This window comes from Amphiura filiformis, chromosome 12 (genome assembly GCF_039555335.1).
Source record: "Amphiura filiformis chromosome 12, Afil_fr2py, whole genome shotgun sequence".
Lineage (NCBI taxonomy): Eukaryota > Metazoa > Echinodermata > Ophiuroidea > Amphilepidida > Amphiuridae > Amphiura > Amphiura filiformis.
This window is the reverse complement of record NC_092639.1, coordinates 34,505,673-34,519,417: the sequence shown is the minus strand read 5'-3', so window position 1 is coordinate 34,519,417 and position 13,745 is coordinate 34,505,673. Positions and strand designations below refer to the sequence as shown.

Sequence of the window (13,745 nt, the reverse complement as noted above, 5' to 3'; positions counted from 1 at the left end):
GTCCTACAGTACGTTTAAAATCATAACTTTGATTTACCAAAGTTAATAATAATGAAGAATTGTTCTCTGTTTGATAGGTACAAAAAGAAAACCATTTGTTTTACCAAACTTGATAACACTCTTATAGCAATGTACATTAATTATGTTATATGAAATTCTTTTTGCTTCTTTAAATGACTACCCCGGTCTATCCGTGAATTAATTTAACTGCAATTTAATAATAATACATGGGATTTATAAAGCGCCCCACGATGTAAAAAACATCCTCAAAGCGCGGCGCTGCACAGAATATTAAAATACACCCACTAAATAAAAAATAAAAAATAGGGCCTACATGCTGAACAAAATAGTATACATAAAAATTACGCATGATAGAACTCATATACACACCTTACTATACTAAAACCATGAAAACATAATAATAATGTACAAGAGTTCTGGACTTCGTTTGATAGATACGAATAAGAAATCATTTACCATGAATTTGTTTTGATAATTTCATAATAATCCTCTACTCAATGTAGCCATTAACTATATGTAATATGTTATATGCATATCCTTATGCCTCTGATAGTAACTACCTACAGTCTATAAGCGAAACTTACGAGGCGGTGAAATTATAAGTATGCCATAATAGATGAAACTGTAATTCAATTAATGACAAATTATTCTCTTTGTTTGATAGATACAATTATTACCACATTTAATCACACACATGCTTAACTTGATGATAATGAAGATCCAGTCTTTGTTTGATAGATACAGAAAAATTTGGTAATAACCGCTCGACTAGCCATTAACAATAGGTAATATATTATATGCATTTCCTTCTGCCTATGTTAACAGACTACCCCCAACCTGTGTCGGAGAATAGTTAGGTGACAAAAAGTATAGTGTAAAAGGTAATTTGATTGAAAGCATTGCCAATTTGCAATAATTTACTTGATGAATAACTTTTCCCCTAGTAAATAAGTTTTATTCGGACTCTGCACCTGCGCACCCTATCTGCAAATACACACATTTCCCTTGTTTTATTAATATGAACATCTATAAAAGTTTGATATGATGAGCAATATTTCACTTCAATTTGAATTCTACCCCATAGAATTTGGGGTTCTTTTTCCAACTAGCAAAAGTTTGCCGTTATTTCTCCAACTGGCAAAAGTCAAGTTGTCTGATGTGCTATGACACCTAAAAGATAATTCATGCAGCAACGAGTTTGGTTAATTAGCTACTCCGAGATAAATCCACTTACTTCAATTGCCTTCAGATCGCTTCAGCATTTAATGTATGACATTTTATCACTAAAATGATCCATTGATGACACCAAGATAATTCTGCAGTTTCCTGCAACCGCTTCCTTCATATGTTTCTTGTATTATTTGACATGGACATATTGCCCAAGAATAATATAAGCCCAATCAGTGGTACAAAATAAATTTTGGCATTTCCATCCAGCTATGGAATGATCTTCCTCTATCCTTTATTGCAGCTCCATTCGTAGAAGCATTTTTGACATCCACCGCTTCCTTCATCTGTTTCTTGTATTATTTGACATGGACATATTGCCCAAGAATAATATAAGCCCAATCAGTGGTACAAAATAAATTTTGGCATTTCCATCAAGCTATGGAATGATCTTCCTCTATCCTTTATTGCAGCTCCATTCGTAGAAGCATTTTTGACATCCACCGCTTCCTTCATCTGTTTCTTGTATTATTTGACATGGACATATTGCCCAAGAATAATATAAGCCCAATCAGTGGTACAAAATAAATTTTAGCATTTCCATCAAACTATGGAATGATCTTCCTCTATCCTTTATTGCAGCTCCATTCGTAGAAGCATTTTTGACATGGACTTGTTAGCATACAGAGCTTTGCTTATGCTATTTTTACTCGCATGAAGAACTGTATAATATATAATCTTCCCGTTCACCACTTGCATTTTGGTTCGCTTCCTCGCCATATTAAGGTGCAACAATACTCTCTTTCAAGGATACACTGTATCTAATGTAGATGAAGATTCTTCGTTATCTGTACATGCTCTAAATGTAGTTAGCTGTTATACACAATAAAATTTCACCATTAGAGAAGTTACGTTTCCATCATACTTGTGCTCTAACAAAGATCGTTCCTCCCCATAGAGCCAGGTTACGATTCAAAATATACTCCATCCACTGTCATAGGCATGGTAATTACGACTTTCTGTTGCAGATCCCTGCAAGATGTCCTCCTTCTACCACCTGTCTCGAAGTAACCACATGACCTGCAGTGAATTAAAAGACAGAAAAAAGAGAAGCAAATTCTGCCAGCAAAGCCATTTTACTTTGTGTATAATTCATGCCTGTCTATAAATGACATCCAATATATTCGCCAATTCAACTCCTTTATTAATCTATTTGAACTCCGACAACCTTGGATTGAACTTGTAATAAATGTAAAAAACACATAATTAAATCCATTTTTTATTTATTTTTTAAAAATTTATTTATTTATCTATTTATTTTAAAGGCCGTTTTGTTTTTCATAGACGACATAGACGACAGCGTTGAAGTTACTTCTTTTTTGTTGTGATTCGTTTTAATGGAAACCCGGATGGCTTCCAAAATTAGAGCATCCTGTGTCCACGTCATGATGCTTGCGCTAAAAAAAAATTGAATTTGACAATTAAATTCACTCATATGGTTTTTATATACCAAGAGAGAGAAGCACGCGTTTACGGCCATGATGATGATTGCGAAAAATTGACCATGAAATTCACTCATATTATGACTATTATTATAACTTTACCCAGAGAGAGCATCACGTGTCTACGCCCATCATGATTGCGCTAAACGGATTGAAATTAAAATCACTCATATGGTTATTATATACAAAGACCGATTTTCCAATTCAGAACAAAATGTTTGAACCATGTTGCCAAAAGATTGAAATTGACAATTAAATTCACTCATAAATTATGGCTTTTATATACCAAGAGTGAGCATCACGTGTCCAATGCCATGATGATTGCGATGCAAATTTTGAAAATGACGATTAAATTCCCTCATATGACTAGGCCTATTATAATTTTACCAAGACAAAGCATCACGTGTCCACCCCATGATGATAACATGTGCTAACTTCACTCATATGGCTATTAAATACCAAGAGAGATTTTCCAATTCAGAACAAAAAATTTTGAACCACTTTCAATTTCAAACCAGAACAGAAACAGATTGTGTTCCTTCAGACTGCCTAATATAATTATGATGAACATAGAAATGGTTCAAAACTTTGCTTTCCCTTAATTTCACGCATTTTCCATTCCACTACCTGCATGATTTATAAATATTTATGAGTTCAAAAACCCTGATAACCCAGTGACCCCCCGGCTATATACTACCGTGATTCAGTGGTCTATGTTACCATTAATAATGTACATACATGTATACATGTAGACGACCACGTTTGACAATTTTGAAAGCAAATTTCTCACCGTGTTTATTCACTGTTGACGCAAAATACAATTACTCTATTTGGCCATCGGCTGTTGCCACCGCTTACAAGCATAGGATAAATGTAGTCTCTCTTCTGACAAATGTAATAGCGCTAAGATCTCGCCTCCAACATTTCAACACATTAGAATTATTCCATACCACCAGTCCGGCAATCCCAATCAATAGTACTCATACATGCCTGACTTCCTCGGATCACTGTTTAGACAATCGACCACGAAAGTTTTATCGAGTTATACAAACAACTCCGGACTGTTCATTGTACCGTCACAATTCATTTCATGTGGTGTGATGTGCTGTAACCTGTAAGCTTACTTGCTTTTTTTCTTTCCAGTTGTTCATATTCGAGGTTTCCTTGATGTGTTTTGTATCCACATCCGTTGGATTCACCACTACCCACTTTTTTGTAAGCTGTGACGGCCTATTCATTGTCTTATAGTTGAATAAAAAATTTCTGCGTCCGTTCTTGCTGAAAAACTGACAGAGAATGGCATTAGCAAACAAAATGGCCACCGACCAAACAAGGCACCCAATTGTGACCTCACGAGGGCGATCCCATTTCAGCTGCAGGGATAATTTTGTGTTTCATTTGATATGTACAAATTAAACTGCATTCTTTAGAAATGCATAGTCGCGCTAAAAGTCGATCGATACATGTTAAAATCAGCACAATTCAGAGATACACCTTTTGCTATGAAATTTATTTTCTCGGTCAAATATAAAGCAATATTTTTTTTTTTTCTTCAGTAATGTCAGTTAAAGACATAGTGCTTGGATATACATTTTTTTAAAATCCTGGTGTTAAAATTCAAGCATCATATTTTGTCTTTTAGTGTGATATTTTTGATTTTTATAGGCCTTTAGTTCGCCCGTGAGCTTTTTACAGAATTCATTTTTAGCGTCTCAAACTAATAAAGTTTGCTAAAGAAAGATATTTCCCACCTCTGTAAAGCACATCGTGTGGGTCTATATATTATAGTTTTGTCAGAATTTCCGTTTTTATTTTACCCTTTTTCCCTTCATGCTCCGAAAATGTCAAATCAGTACTTTATCTCGAGAACAACCAGCAGAAATAATCGATATTTCAATTGTTGTCAACCAGGTCCCTTTTCCATTGAAAACCAGGATTGCCTGACCAGCGATTTGGTAGCCCAAATCCCCAATTCTGGTAAATGAGGTGAATTGTGAAAATTTGCTCCCGTGATAGCCTGCAATTTCAATTTATAGGGGCTATGGATTCCATGATTATGAAAACCATTTTGTCTGTTTGTTTGTTTGTTTATTTACCTAGGATGAGGTCCTTGGAAAAATCCACTGTCCAAACCTAGAAAAATTCGCGTGGTATTATAGGGGATTTTAATGTTCTGTCCCTCCTATCTCCAGGTGAATTTTGAATGACCCCCCCCCCCATCGCGGGTTGGCATTTTCATTACACCCTTCAGACTTGCGTTCGGGTTTGTGTAGGCCTATTTGTCATAATTTAGCGCTATACACCAATCCGAGAAGCGTTTACTGTATTTGGCCCTCTATTGACGGTACCACAGTTGTACCAGTGCGGGAGATTTGACTTGTTGAATGAATTCATGATCGTGTATTGAAAATCACTGTTGTGTACAATTCTGTATAGCACACTAACAAGTAAATGATAGAACCCCCGACTTTGGGACACCGCAGTTTTACATGCAGGCAGGGTCGGGGACACCGTAGTAATGGCTTAGTCGGATTGGTGTATAGGACCTACTTTCTAAATGTAGGCTATAGCCTATTCCGTGCTATAGCTATAGCCGTGCTATATAAATATTATAAGGTACCGGTATGTAAGTTATGTAGGCCTATGGGGGTGGGGTGGGTACTCAACACATTTTAACCATGACTTACAATGCAAGGCTCATTGTTGCCATAAATGATTTTTCCTTTAGGTCATTATAATAGGTTGTTATAAACTTCCATGTTTAACCTTGTATTGTTTTGGCTGCTTCATTATGACTTTCGGTGGGTTTAAGCAATTTCAAACAAACACAAACAAAAGGCACTATACCCAGTCATCTTGACAATTGAAACACTAGGTAATTTCTTTGCTATATTGAAGTTCTGGCAACACTTTGAGAATTTTTCAGCTAGTAGTCAAAAATTATGGAATCAAAACGGAAATTCTGACAAAACTATGATATATCGCTCACGGTGATGTGCGTTAGAAAGTTGGGAAAAATCCTTCTTTAGTGAACTACCGGTATATTACTTTGAAAAGCTAAAAGATTGATCCAAAAAAAGGCTCGCGGGCAGAGTTGAAGCCTATCAAAATCGAAAATCTTACACTAAATGACTGAATTTCACGACTAAGATTTGAAAAAAATACAGTATCAAGCATTACAGTTTTTCCTGACATTTACTGAAAAAATGAAAATTATTGCTTTTCATTTGGCCGAGAAAAAATGTTTACACTAAAAAGGTGCAACTCAAAATTTTGTTCATTTGAATACCAAATTCGATCGTTTGTATTGCCTTATTAAATGACTGAGTGAGCCTTGCAGAACAATAACAATCGGTAGTCCCGCGTCCTAACTGTGGAGGGGATGAGAACCAAAAATGAATTTGGTCCATAAAATACTTTACTTGGACTTTACTTGGACTATGAGGCCGCGCGCGCCCGGCCGCCACTTCAGAGGAACAAAATACCACATTATTGATGAAGTTGGTGGTGATGGTCAATATGGCTCATTTCAAATGAATTATCTTCAAACGGGTACAATTGGGCAAAATCGCTAACGAATTTGCTTCCGAAATTCAGAGTGGCGTATATTTCTTTTTGTTGACATGGGGGGGGAATGGGGTTGGAAAAAAATCTTGAAGTATAGTGAATGTAGCACCTTTTGGCGACAGAATAAGTTTATGGTACAAATGCGCGCGAAGCGCGTGAAAAACTTTGCTATTTTGAATCTAAATTGATTAAATATGGTGCAAAAGTTGAACAAATGCGCGCGAACCGTGCAAAAATTTGCGCTTTTGGGGATAAAATGGACAAATATGAGGTTAATTTGGTCAGAAACCCATATTAAAATGTTTGACCCCACTCCATAACCTTCAGGCCCCTACATGTACCGGTACACTTAAAAATTATTTTTTACCATATATTTATTTTTGCGCTTTTGGGGATAAAATGGACAAATATGAGGTTAATTTGGTCAGAAACCCATATTCAGGTGTCAACATTGGGGGATGATTGTATGGACCATCCCCCCTCGAAAAATATTGGGGGGATCTACGCCTATGATTCAGAATTTGGGAACTTGAAAGTGACCGATTTTGAGAAAATCGCATCAAATCGATACTTTACTCAAAATGTTTGACCCCACTCCATAACCTTCAGGCCCCTACATGTACACTTAAAAATTATTTTTTACCATATATTTATTTTTGCGCTTTTGGGGATAAAATGGACAAATATGAGGTTGATTTGGTCAGAAACCCATATTCAGGTGTCAACATTGGGGGATGATTGTATGGACCATCCCCCCTCGAAAAATATTGGGGGGATCTACGCCTATGATTCAGAATTTGGGAACTTGAAAGTGACCGATTTTGAGAAAATCGCATCAAATCGATACTTTACTCAAGATGTTTGACCCCACTCCATAACCTTCATAACCATATAGGCCTATTTATTTATTTTAAAATAAATCTGAGTTTACTCATTGTAATTCATCTTTTGCCGGTACATCCATTTTTAAAGGGATTTTTTTAAATGGCACTGACTGCAAATCAAAACATAACACGACACGCCCACCTGGGACAGTATGCATGCACCCGCCCCCTACTTTCGATGGTAGATCCTTCGATGGATGACTTCGGTGCCGTGGTGCCCTATCGGGCGCCACTGCAGGGCGCCACGGTGGATTGGTGTTTTAAAACATCCCCGGGAAAACACCAATAATATTTGGTTTGGTGCCAGCAAGTAGTCAGTGGAAAATTCCACTGTGTACTTTATATATATGTGCCAAATACATTACAGTGCTTGTATTTCTGTTTACACCCATACTGGTTTACAACTCTGTGTTTACTCCGGGTGTTTACACTAGATCGAAAATAATCTTGATGTTCTTATAGCCTGTTGATGTTATTCAATTTATGCTGCAGCAATGGCGACTACAACAATGAATCCTATGACTACGGAATCACCTCCAGCTGATGCAGAAATGGAGGCATGGGATTTCGTGATTTTAGCTCTGTATTTTGTCTTCGTTATTGGAGTGGGACTGGCGGTAAGTCACTCATTTTAAACCATACTCATATTCATCAGGATCTGTGTATTCATATAGCTTCATATCGATACACTACTACAACTAGGCCTCGATGTCACATAATTTATCATTATAACCAAAATGGTGTCGGCGGGGTCAAGGGTTTTATGAGCGCAGGCCTACACACCCTCTACACACACCCCAGTGACCCCACACAGTCATCTGCAACTATAGTCACTAGTAGTAGACCTACTACTAACAGTAGCCCCCCTACTAACAGTAGCCCCCAAATAAAAGCCTCCGTATAAAAGCTCTGCAATGCAGGTGTGGCCTATAATCATGCATGGGAGTGGGTGTCTGTCAAATTGTCACTGAATTGCAATTGGGATGGTCAAACATTTGAAAGAGGGAAAATTTTCTGGGGTGAAATGGAGTTTCATTTGAGTGGGTTGGAGGTAATTTTTCACTTATTTGTGGAATGTGATGTGGGGTCTAACCCCATCAACGCCCCCAGGGGGTCACTCCCATTGTGGCCTGTACACCATCCGCGATAATCAACTTTTGAAAAGCACCCTAAACATGGATTTAACCCTTGGCTAAAACGATACCCTAAACAAGGATTTCATTCCTAACATCAAACTTCATACCCTAAATTTCATTTCCGCATATTTAGAAATTGCAATTTTGCTACCCTTTTTTCCAATTTTTCATGTTTTTGACACCCTAAACGCGACGCAGCGATCGTGCCTACCCATAAAAAACTTGACCCTTTTACGCGCGTTTTCATTATCGCGGATGGTGTACAGGCCACAATGGGAGTGACCCCCGGTCAACGCCCATACTGAACTACCAGCTTGGACCACACCATGGAACAAGTGTCAGTGCCAGGTGGTTGGGGAAAGGCCCAGAAAAAAAAACCCCCCCCCCCCCCCCCGTTTCCCCCAGTAAAACCCCCAAATTATGAAAATTTCCACTTTTTGCGCCTGCAGCAATTTTGCACAAAATTGATTGATTTTAACTCCCCTGATAGATATTCACTTTGCTTGTCTAAAAAAGTTGTTTTGAATTGATGCAAAGACAGAGTTTCAAGGTTGACACGATATGAAGGTGGTAAATTAAATTATTACATAAGTATTAAGTTTGCAGCTCTTTTGCAGCATTTACCACTCTTGTCTTAGAATTGTATTTAGGCATGCATGATCAATGTGTTTAAAGATATTTTCTAAATCACCCAAAGTATAAACCTTAAGTTATGAAAAATCTTTAATAAAAATAGTCCCACTAATCCCAGAAATTGAGACTGGAGGGGATGAGAACCAAAAAATTAATTATGTGGTCTATAAAATACTTTACTTGGACTTTTATTTATGAATTATTTCAGGTTGTTGAATTTTTTCATCCAAGTTTGTTGTTTTTTAAATAGTAACTTATATAGCCCAAAATGAGTTGTGCAACTCGGGGGGGGGGTTGCACTTAACAAATGACCATACTGGTATGCTCCCCTGGAAAGCCCCCTGTTTTGACTGTTTTTGACTGTTCAAAGCTCCAAATGATCTCCTTTTATATGTTCGTAGCTCCAAAAGACCCCCTTTTACTAGTACGCCATCAGCTCCAAAAGACCCACAACTTCAAAATTCAGGGGAACATATATATACCCATCAAAAATTTATGATGTGGCTCCCGGGTGTGCAATCAACTATTATTAAATCCGCTATGTTGGTGCCAGTTGTGATTTGGTGTTAAAAAGTAGTTTCGTTAATGAACCGAGTTGCTTCTACTATTGTAGAGATTTTCTCTTTTGATAATTTTCAAAATGTACAATAGGTCTTGACTTTGGGTATTTTAACCTTTGTAAAAAAAATCAAGAAAGCATGTAAAATGCCAACATTCCTTTTCAACATACCAAGGGTTTTATAGTGCAATAAAGCCCTACCTGCTATAGCTGCCAGATGTCATTTGTGTACAATATAGTATGCAGAAATGGTCAAATGTCTATAGGGCAGCTATAGCAGGTAGGGCTTTCATGCTCATGGCAGCAAAAAATTGATACCAAAACCACATTGTAGTTGTATACAATGGATTTAAATAGGGGAGAATAATAGCTGGGTAGCAACCTCTAAACTTAATTCATTCAAAAGTGATATAATTGTGTTTTTTGCAATAAAATACACAAAATGAAAATGTGTCCTGTAATATTAAAACTTCAGTTTTTTTTTGGGGGGCATCCCAATCACCCTATAGTACCGGTACACATAAATGCAATGATGGGAATAGCCCCTTAGACTGAAGGATCTTTTGTAGTCCAAAAAGGCTTCAAGTTAGGATTTAGGGCATTTTATCTTAGGATTAGGGTCTGGGATAAGGGTAGGGTTACCATTAGGGTTACAGTGTTAGGGAAAGGGTTATTTTAGGTTAAGGTTAAGATAAGTGTTAGGTTTTGGGTTATGCCAAAAATGTGCCAAATAATATGCGGAATGCAGTTTAGAATATTATACTTTAGGATTTTACATAAATTTGTAGATTTATATTGAACGATAAAGTCATAGACAATATCAAGTGCAGTACTGGTAGTGTTGGCGCCAAAAACCCTGAATTTTCATGCACGTGTATAGATCTCGTCAGACCTGATATATCGAAAGTCCAAAAAATTTGGAGAATATCAGTCTGAGCAACCTTGGACTAGAGTTTTTTCATACAATCCATTCAAGCATTCAAGCGGAAATAATCGCATGTTCAATTGTTGTAATAGTTGGAAAAGCAAATCATCAGGTGGTTCAGCAGAAATTGTTATAATTGATGTGAAAAAACTTTTTTGTCCCTGTTCATGCACCCCTGTCCATATTCACCCAGTTTTACAGTATACTTATAGCAACCTATGTACTGCTATTAAAAGTATAAAAGCCACAAAATCATCCTACAGGTTTTAACATTGAACTTTGCTGTTTAGGCAATATGGAATGTGCAATGTAATAGAGATATATATGTCTGCTATGGGCCCTATCCCTTCACCCCAGTACAGGCTGTATCAAAATGATTGGTACCCGTACCCATCAGTTTTCATTGATAGTCGACCAGTCTGACACATCAAAATTCAACATAAGATCCAAATAATTTGTAGATTGTATAACAAGTCATTTAACTAGATACATTCTGGATATTTCAAGAGTATCCAATGTGTTGCATTTGGAAGAGGCAGGCTTTTCAATAAACATCAAAATTGATGGGTACTAATCATTTTTTGATACAGCCTGTAAAACAATCACTCAGGGGTCTCGTTTATTGCCTGAAATAGTGAAAATATGGCTTCCTTCTGTGTTCCACTTCGGATACTACAATTGGAATTTGCAGGGGTTTGAATATTAAGGGGATGCAGGCATGGAAAATGTGTGAAATCCAGGGAAATTTGGGAATTTAGAGGGAAATTTTGCTCATTTTCCAGCCTGAAGAGATGGGCGGAGGAGGGGACCCGGGGGAGGGGAGCACTCTAATATATTTCATGGTGGTCATTCTGTGGCAGGGAGGGAGTCTGAGGGACATTTCTCCCTCAGATTCAGAAGATTTTGTTTTTTCCCCATCTGAACAGATTTCCTATGTAATCTTACTCTTCCCCCTTCGTTATTTATTGGAGGGGGAGGGGGTGAGGTGGAATGTGGGGAACAAAATGATAAGAATAATTTATTTGAAATTTGACGATGCAATCAGCAGCGGCCTTTTGTAGAAAGCCGGGTAACAGTGGCATAGGGGCATGGGGGCACATGCACCCCCCAATTGCTTGGAAATTTAGAAAATCTAAAAGGAAATTGCAGAAAAATGGCTTGCTCCCACCCCCCCCCCCCCATCAGATCTGGTGCACCCCCAAATAATGGTTGGTGCCCTCCCAACAGGATGACTATGAGCCACTGCCGGGTAATGTACTATTTTAGTATTTTTATGAGCCAGTGAAAGCTGGGAAATCGGAAAAATAATGATTAAATACTCTTCATTACAAGCACGCACGTGGCATAATTTACATATATATTATTATTATTTATATTCATAGAACTAGTATAGTTTAATTGCTTCTGCATGCTATCAATAGCTTTGGCAATGAGCTTCAATCCCCAAGGTCATCTGTTATAGCAATTACCAGGAGCAATTAAACAGGCCTACTATCATTTTGCTTTCACTTTGTGGACTGTCGTTTGGTATCAGAATAATTCTGTTCATTGATTGATGAGAATTGGGTTTGTGTGAAAGAAATGGATGTGTGAATGAATATGCACAGCGGTGGGTGGATCCATTTTTTTGAAAGGGTGCGGCGCTCACACAAATTTTCCAGCTTGCTTCGCTCCTTCCAATTTTTTTTTATGGCAAATATGAATATATTGGTCAATCTGGGGGAGCCCCCGGGGGAGCCCAAAGTCGCCAACCTTCTGAGTGGCAAAATTAAAATTGCCAAGAAATCACTCCAGCACTCCTGGATCTCCCCTCTCCCGAATGATTGATATAAGGCACGTTCAGACCCGAATTTACTCGAGTTAAAATTTTTACAACCCGTGATAAAATACCACAAATATTTTCGCTAACTCGACTGATTGTCCATAAGTAGCTTACCCCGACCTTTTAACACGACTGGCTGACGTGAATTTACCACGACCATTTTGTACCCAGGGATAATTTCCGGAAGTAGCGCGCATGTTCTAAAAGTAAATATGCAGTCCGATTGTAAACCAATTTCATTCGAGTAAAATTTGCAACGGAAAATGGAAAACGTGATGCAAAACATTCTAAAAGAATTTGATTTAACTGTTGACAAAATATTTTACCAAAATGTTTGCCCAAATATAATGTTTTAAAAACGTATTCATCATGATCTTTATATAACCCAACATTTAAATGCTATTAAAAAGTTTTGTATAACATGTATTTGCAGGGTCATAGGCCTACACTCTTTAGCGAAGAAAAAAACGCACGCCTTGATTCATGTAAAGCAGTTTAGAGCAAGAACTGAATGAACGCCGATGGTTAATTTGTAGTGAGGTCAAATCTGCAGATGTTTACCTCGACTGTTACCTCTAGTGCGATCCACACAGGCATCAACCTCGACTGCTCCGGTCGGGTTAAGGATTTACCTCTGACTTTTTTCAGAGGTAAATCAGTCGGGTTAAGGTCGGGATAAGCTGCCCCGACTACTGTCCAGACGGGCACAAACTCGACATTTATCACGAGTTTACCCCGACTGAGCACTTTACTCGAGGTAAATACCCTTTACTTGAGTTAAATACCCTACGTCTGAGCATGGCTATAGGCCTACATGTAGGGGAGTCAATTTATTGCTTTCATCAGTATTGTTAATTTATATCACAGTGGTGTTTATATCATGTGCTTCAAGAGTGCTTCAGTCAGGACTGTTACTGCCAAAAATATCATGTGATATGGTCTCTGGGTTACATGTATGTGACAGGTCACAAAATGATATGAACCGATGCTGATATTAAACAAATTATACAATAGGGCATCAGGAATATAGTCCAATTTTTATTTTCACCCACTTCAGATAAATGGTTCTCTGTATTGAAGAAAAACTGCATAAATCATCCAAGCATAAATCATTGAAAATTATTGTTTCTGTTGCAGTCCAGTCCAAATATTAACTTGTTTATGTTATGAAGATTTAAGTGGCTAAAAAGAGAGTAATTGCAATATTACAACAATTTTATTTGGATTTTGGTATTATTTACACAAGAAATAGCATACAAAATGCATAGATATATAATATGTAGCACGCCTGACTGACCTTCTGTGCAACTTGACCGAGCAACTTGAGTTCACTACTGTTTTATGTAAAATACTCCACAGTTATACAACAGTAGTATGAAATGTGTTTTTGCAGGTGAATTTCTATTACTCATTTCCTTGAATTGATCAAATTTGCTAAAAAAATCAATTGCTAAATATAGTGCGAAATTTTGCACAGTTTGTTAAAATAATAGAGTCTATTGTTTGGCTTAAATACAGAGCACCTATGC

At 37.4% G+C, this 13,745-nt stretch overlaps 1 pseudogene; it reads left to right on the top strand.

The window, feature by feature from the left end:
- Positions 1-7,410: 7,410 nt before the first annotated feature.
- LOC140166112 (sodium/glucose cotransporter 4-like) overlaps positions 7,411-13,745 on the top strand; it is a 62,180-nt pseudogene continuing 55,845 nt past the window's right edge.